The following is a 7,545-nucleotide window of genomic DNA, read 5'->3' on the forward strand; positions in this document are numbered from 1 at the left end:
TTACTGCAGTTATTTATTTATCACTCTTATCAATTCAAAAGATAGCGTATGTGACCTTTTGAATGTACTTTCCCTGCATAGCATATGTGTATTGCTAGTCTAGACTGATTTTAATATTCACAATTTAGATAGAGATGCACTTATTCACTTATTTTTTTAAATATTAAAATAATAAATATAAGATATGAAAGAAAAACATCTACAGGACTTATGATGTGTATTCTTCGTATGTTTTTTCAATTCCATTAACCATCACAATAATATTTACGAAATGATCAATTTCTCGATTTAAACCAAAAAAAAAAAAGTATGAAAATGTAGCACCATCTATGTATCAAATGATGAACTAAGATGTTGTCAATATCTGTAATAACTGCCACGAGACAAAATTCTAGCATTGTTGGGTATCGCTGTCAAGTATTGTACATTTCGATACTAACATGATTACGAAAAATAAGAACGCCATCTATGAATCACCCACAGAACTTTTTTTTTTTTTAATTTACTCCGGAACTTCTTAATTTAAAATTGTAGTTTACGTTGGCGATAGGGTATGACAGTATATGGTGGGTGTCTCAGAAGAAAAAAATCTGATTTTATAAGCTCATATATAGAGAGAAAATTGATAAGATCCCAAAATAATGAGTGGCGTTTCATGTTCAAATTGAACAAAGAAAAGCTTTTAGAACTAAATCATTGAAATGCCAAATCAAGTAAATTTTCTGCTGCCGAATTACTTCGAGGAGTAAAAATGCCTTCAAAATAAGATAAGGTAAAGACTTTTGTAAGCAAGTTACAGGAAATCTTAATGGAATATAAATGTTTTCATTTTTTCTCTTCAAAAATTCCGATTGGATCGCATGTCAAAAGAAATGTCATATATACTCGGATTTTTAAGACGTAAAACATTATATTTGTCAGTCCTTTAATTATCTCTTATTACTTAACATTTAATGAAAAATACTAGGAATTACCTATCAGTGCTGACAAGAGGGTTCTTCTGATCTCTGTGAAAAAAAAAAACTTTTTTTTTTTTTTCACAGAGACCATAAACAGCAATGAATATGTATTTGTTGTTTGCATAACTTAGAATCTGATGAAGCGATTCGAGTTATTTTTGTTTCATACCAAACAACTTATATCTAGATAGTAAACGTAAGGGGGGAAAAGGTAGAAATAAAGTAAAAAAATAAAGGTAGAAGCACTTTTACTTCGTTATGAATTCAGTCAATATCACTTGTCTATGGTAGTTTTCTCCAGGCGTCGACTGGATCAAGATTAATATTTATCCATGCATTTCTTTCAAACTTTAATTTCACTAAACAAAGTCCCATTGAGTTGTTAACAACTGAGATTAACAATCTCCATATCAAGTTGGCAGTTGAAACAACCAGAACTCATATTTCGCTTAATTTAACTTCGTGCAAATTATGATATTCGATAAAACTAAATTATACGAAGTATAAATTAGTCCAAGTCAAGTTTAATTCCAGTACAGAACTCATAACATTCTATTCAAGTATATCTTGCATCGAGTGTGAATGGTTAAATCACGTGGTTATCCAGATGAAACTTGCCAGTTTTAATTAAGTAGACAGTTCAAGATATCCTGTAAGATTCTACACGTGATAATAAAGGGATTGATAAACAGATCTTTATATTTGTTTATTCTGTGCACTCTTGATAAACTCCAGTCTTTGAAGGCATATATTCCTGGAAAGAGAGGATGAAATGACAATTAATAAAATTCCAGCAAGGTTGAAATGGATAAAGTGAACAAGGTGGTTGGAAGCATTAGACAGATAGTCAAACATTCCAACTGTGACAGTGTCTGAGCAGCTGACTTTGAGGCCCTTCAGCTTCACTGCTTCGAACCACAGTTATTCACTTCTTGTTCATCATTTGCCCATAATAGTCCAATTAATGACCGAACAGTGAAGCTAATTACAGGTTTAAGAGCACCTGGCTCAGAGCAACGCCATTACGGATCCTAATGGAGAGGATAGTGCTGTTTAATATTCGGTGAGCAGACGAAGCATGCTCGCCACAGTTGATTAAAACTCAATAACGGATCCTCTGGAGTGTAATGGATGCTATTAATCTTGCTCAAGGATACGCACACATCGCTGAGGAATGTGACCAAGTTACAAGTTTGTTTGGAGTGGGTGAAATGCGTTAAGAATTAATAGGACTGCTGTTGTAAGGCAGCATGGATGCTGACGGCTATGTTCAATAAGTGCCACGCTATCTATCTATATCTCTTCGTCATTAACAGGCGTCATGTATTATAAATTCCTTCAAGATCTTGTATCTGCATAGTCCTTAAACGCTTTACATTTCTATTACAAGTTACGGTAAAACCAATAGAAAGTTCAGAAAGTTGTCTCTATGTTGGCCACATCCAAACATCATAAATTTCGATGTTTTCTAGCATATAGATATCTTAGAATAGTCCTCATCTAAGATGTTTTTCTGTATAGTAAGTTGTTAAGGTGATTCCGCCCCTCTACAAATGGCTGTTAGCATTAGTGTCCGGGGAGGGGATACAATAAGGGCAGTTGAACAACCCTGTTCTAGAGACACCAACGTGAACTATTCGAGATCACTTAAGGCCTCCTCCAATAATCACAGGCATTCGTGGTGATCGCAGTGAGATTAGAATCCGTGACCTACTGGCGGGGGTAGCGAGTCGCTATCCGCTCCACGTACCAAATTGGTAAGTGCTTTGTTTGTTCTACAGAAAAGTCGAGATGTTGATTCACTCGTGAGGTTATCATTAAATCTCCAGTTTCTTCGCATGGCTTACTCGTAGCCCATGTTGGTGCTAGAAAAGCTGAATATCTATGGAATTAACTTAGTTCTTCACTCATTCTTTTATCTTGTCTACTTGTGTTCATCAAGTGGATTTCCTTCTGACGGTAAATGCATCAACACGTTAAAGACAGTCGAGTGGCAACTACAGGAAAAGGCTGTGTAAGCATCTGCGAAAAAAATGCTTACACAGTTTCTTAGATCTGCTAAGATATGTGCAACAGCTAGACGGCATCTTGAAATGTCCTTGGGAACAATCTCGGTCAGCACAGTCGCCAAGTCTGCAAATTTACCGTTTAGTTTTACACATCCACACTTCGTATTATTTGGTTCGACAAACTTTTCATATGAGGAAATATCATAAAATCCTGGGGGGGAGATAGAAATAAGAGAGAGAGAGAGAGAAAGAGAGAGAGGAAGCGATTAGGAAGAGATAAAAATAACAATAGGAGAAAAATGTAGTATAGAATAAAAAAGAAAGAAAGATGAAACAAAGAAGAATCTAAATAAGAAATAAAACAATAACAAGGTAACGAAGCAGAGAGAGGGAGAGAGAGAGCGAAGAAGAAGAAGAAGAGACAAAGAAAAATAAATAATATCTGACGATCTCGTGCTGTTTTTTGACATCGGTGCACCTGTTGGAAAACAAACTATCGACTCGGAAATCAATGAAATGCTGTTGGTTAAATTTGAAACTTTTCATTTTTATTTCGAATTTTATGCGAAACAGATCGTTCGAGAACATCATATTAGGATCGAGCATATTTAAAGTAGAAAACACGTGTTTTTTTTGTTGTTGTTGTTGTTTGGTTTTTATGTTTTATCATTTTTAGCTCGTTAGCTGAATAGCCATCAGTTAGTTTGCTGCCAAAAGAAGCAGTCAGTGTGCGGTAAGCAACAAACAAGCATTTCGAGTGATCGCACATTTAACTCCTGAGGGAGCTATTTGGATATCATTAATTTCGTCGCATTGTATTGAATAATTCAGGAAAATAGGAAGAAGAGAAGAGTAGAGGGAAAGTGGAGAAAGAGAGAGGAGTTTTGGATGTTTACAGAATTATGTCCTTTGTGTGTGTGTGTGTGTGTGTGTGTGTGTGTGTGTGTGTGTGTGTGTGTGTGTGTGTGTGTGTGTGTGTGTGTGTGTGTGTGTGTGTGTGTGTGTGTGTGTGTGTGTGTGTGTGTCCACTTTGATGTGCAGTGGGGAATGTCAACTCGCCGAAGTTTTAGAAACCGAATCTTCCTCGTGGGATGTTTGTGTTCATGCTTTGGGGGGCGGTGCAGCCACCCAGTACGGTCCAGCTAGCTGCTGATGCCACAATTCCCTTCCTAACTCTGCCTGTCGCCAGGTTCTTAATGACCGGGGACATTGCTAAAGCTCACGTGGCGTGTTTCAATTCTCCATGCGTGTTCGAATGATGATTTAAGGCCGCAAATTACTGGCTACTACACGAGCCGAGTGGGAGGATGTCTGGGGAAACACCGCTGGGAGGACGAACATTATCGTACGCAGACAGAGAACGCGGTGATACGCATGGCTGACCGCCAGCGAGTGAGGATTGGTTTCTACATGACGATTGGATGTCGTCCCCCTCTCGTTTGGGATTAGAGAAGGGCAGGAGGGAGGAGGGAAGTGTTAGAACAGAGGTGACTTTCAACATATCTGACATTCCACACTGCACGTAATGTCTATCAGGAATTTCTCATTTCATCACGGCATTAAATGTGTCCGCCACATCCATCATGTTATCGTGTCCTGATAACACGAGACGAGAATAGACCTCTGTTAATGCTCATCTTGAAGATTTTTTTAAAAAAATGCGATTTTTAACAACCAAAATGTTTCATTCAGGGTAATATAATACTATTCGAAGGTGGCGCCATCCCATGGTGTACCGTGTTGTTTTAATTATTAGAAAAGTCGTCTGCTACAATGAGATTAGCGTAGTTGTAATTGAATAAAGTGATTTTTAGGATCATCCGAAACACCTTTATTGATAAATTATCCACTCAACACCCTTTAGAAACCTTTATTTTTCCTCACGAACAAGATTCTTTTGAAGGCCGTGCGAAAATCAGGGCTGAACACGGTGTAGATGATGGGATTGACCATGGAGTTGGCGTAACCCAACCACAAGAACACGCTGAACACGGTCCGATTCAGATCGCACGAGCTGCACAAAGGCATTATCAGCGCCGTGACAAAGAAAGGCAGCCAGCACACGACAAACACGCCCGTGATGATGGCCAGAGTTTTAGCGGCTTTTTTCTCTCTCCGTGATCTCACGGACTCCCTCGAATGTTTCTTGGTGGAGGGTAACTTGAGCAGTGCGGTGCTGTGTGACGCCAGACTACCATTTACGAAACTCGCAGCGTCCGAACTAGGATGAGACGAAGAAGTGGTGGTCGAGAAGCCCGTCATTTCCACCATAGAAGCGGTCACCACGCTGACCTCTGACCTCTCGAATCGCGTCCTCGGTCTTCCGCCGGGCTTCTGTCGTATCCGCTTCTTGGCTACGTTGTAGATCCTCCAGTAGAGAAGAACGATGAGAACCAAGGGGATGTAGAAGGTGGAGCAAGTAGCGAACAGCTGATAGGCCAAGTCTTGACTCACCATGCAAGTCCTGTCTACCTCGATCCTGTACTGGAAGTCGGGATCTTTCCACCCGAACACCGGGCTGACGGATACCACAAAGGCGGTGATCCACACTAGGGAGATCATGATAGATACGTGTCTCGAGTTCCGCTGACGAACGTAATCGATGTCGGTCACCGCCCAGAAGCGATCCACTGCGATGGCAAGAAGGTGCAAGATTGAGGCGGTGCAACAAAGAACGTCACAGGAAGTCCAGATCTCACAAACTTCCGGTCCCAAAGTCCATTCCTGGGTTACTTCATAGACGGCTCCCAAGGGCATCACAAGACACGCCACCAACAGATCGGCCACAGCTAGAGACAGAACCAGACTGTTACCCATCGTCTGTAAATTCTTCTCGAACAAAATGGCGGCTATGACAAACATGTTCCCAATAACGGTTGCCAGGATCACCAGAGACAACACGAGAGATGTTACGATAACGAATGTGATCTGATTGCCAAGCGAGGTGTTCTGGAGGCTGGAAGACAGGTTTACTCCATCGGAAATATCTGGAAGAGGGAGCAAGTGCGAAATGTTGGTGATGTTGACGACCAGAATCTCTTCTGCTACGTCATTCGAGGAAAAGTTCCACTGCTGCATGGCGAACGGTCTCTGATTATCCGAATGAGCTTAATCTGCTGGTTTCAAATTGAAAGAAAAGTTTCTTAGTCCCAGGAGTGAAAGGAGACTGTATCCTCCAACGATGTGCTCCTACGCATCACAGGATCCTGCAGCGAAGATGAAGTAAGCCTGCAAGATACAAACAAACAAACCTGACGTTACATTGTTGCCAAATACAAGCAAAAATGAATGTCGTTAACTACTATATGGATCAAGTCTACCCTGCCTAAAGCCGCTCTTCTTTATCAGCGGAAGATAATCTGCAATGTTTTCATCATCCTTCTTAATTAACGACTCTAATTACCAGAGACTTAGTCGCATTGTAATGAATGCGTAACCGATGCAAACTTGCTGGTAACAACATGAAAAGCAATCACGATTATTAACGGTCCAATCTCCTAATAATTATCAGTGACAATTCCTTTTAGATTTATTCATCAGTTTGCAGCTAAGTGAAACTGGCCGCGTGCAACTAGACACTACTAATGTTATTTTGATTGATTTTTCTACGCAATAAATTAAAGTGTAATCATCGGATGTTGCACTACTCTATCGGATCTCGAAGCTTTGCCTAATGAAATAAAGATGTCCCCCGCGACCGTCTACATAACTCTATAGCTCATGGTTGGGCACGAGCTGTAACATAGCAACCAGGCTTTCTGTATGGATCCAATGCGCATGTTCAATGACTTCTGAAGAAAGAAGTCGCGGTTAATAATTGGAAAGATGACCGAAATATATAAGCCATTAATTTTCTATTTTTAATTTTATATATATATTTTTTATTTACTATTTTTTCCTTTTCTGCCTTTGAGGTAGTATCTTTGCTTAATTAACATCCTTCAAATTTTCCACACCACTTGCTTTGTAGTTGAGCCCACTTAACCTTTACTTGTAACCACTTCACCATTACCTGGCTGTTTAAAGTAGCGGTTACTATGGTAACCATTCGTTGTGTGCGGCGCTACATGTTCGGAGAGAGAGAAGAGAGAGAGAGAGAGAGAGAGAGAGAGAGAGAGACAGAGAGAGAGAGAGAGAGAGAGAGAGAGAGAATATTCTCGTTGTAAACTTAGATGTTCTTAAAATCACTCGGAATAAAAAGGTAAGACGTCCAGTTGATCCTTTTGGTCAATTGGTCTTCTTCTAGACAGATGTATCCTTGATTGTAGGAGAAAGAGATGTGCGACATTGGCACTCAAGAATACGTCACGTTTCAAAGTGAAGAAGGATTCCTTCAAACAGCGAATTCGATACCTATAAAGAAAAGCTCTTTGGACAGATATCCCCCCGCCCTTTTCATATACTAAACTCCCCATCTCCAAAAAATGCGTCTTCGCTTCACGACAACTAAAATAGCAAATGAATTCACTTGAGAACGTAATATTTTATAAAACTCATTTCTATACGCCCATGTTGCCATAGCAACAAGATCTGATCAAAAAAAAAAAAAAAAACTGGAGTTGGGGGAAGGGGGGGGA

General features: G+C 39.8%; 1 pseudogene; it reads right to left on the reverse strand.

Annotated features, from left to right (window-relative positions):
* Window positions 1-4,828: 4,828 nt before the first annotated feature.
* On the reverse strand, window positions 4,829-6,046 carry LOC150109857 (5-hydroxytryptamine receptor pseudogene; annotated as a pseudogene).
* Between the last annotated feature and the right edge of the window lie 1,499 nt (window positions 6,047-7,545).

The sequence above is a fragment of the Typopeltis vanoorti genome, chromosome 1, assembly GCF_054136105.1.
Source record: "Typopeltis vanoorti isolate ZY-2024b chromosome 1, IOZ_Tvanoo_1.0, whole genome shotgun sequence".
In the NCBI taxonomy this organism is placed as follows: Eukaryota; Metazoa; Arthropoda; class Arachnida; order Uropygi; family Thelyphonidae; genus Typopeltis; species Typopeltis vanoorti.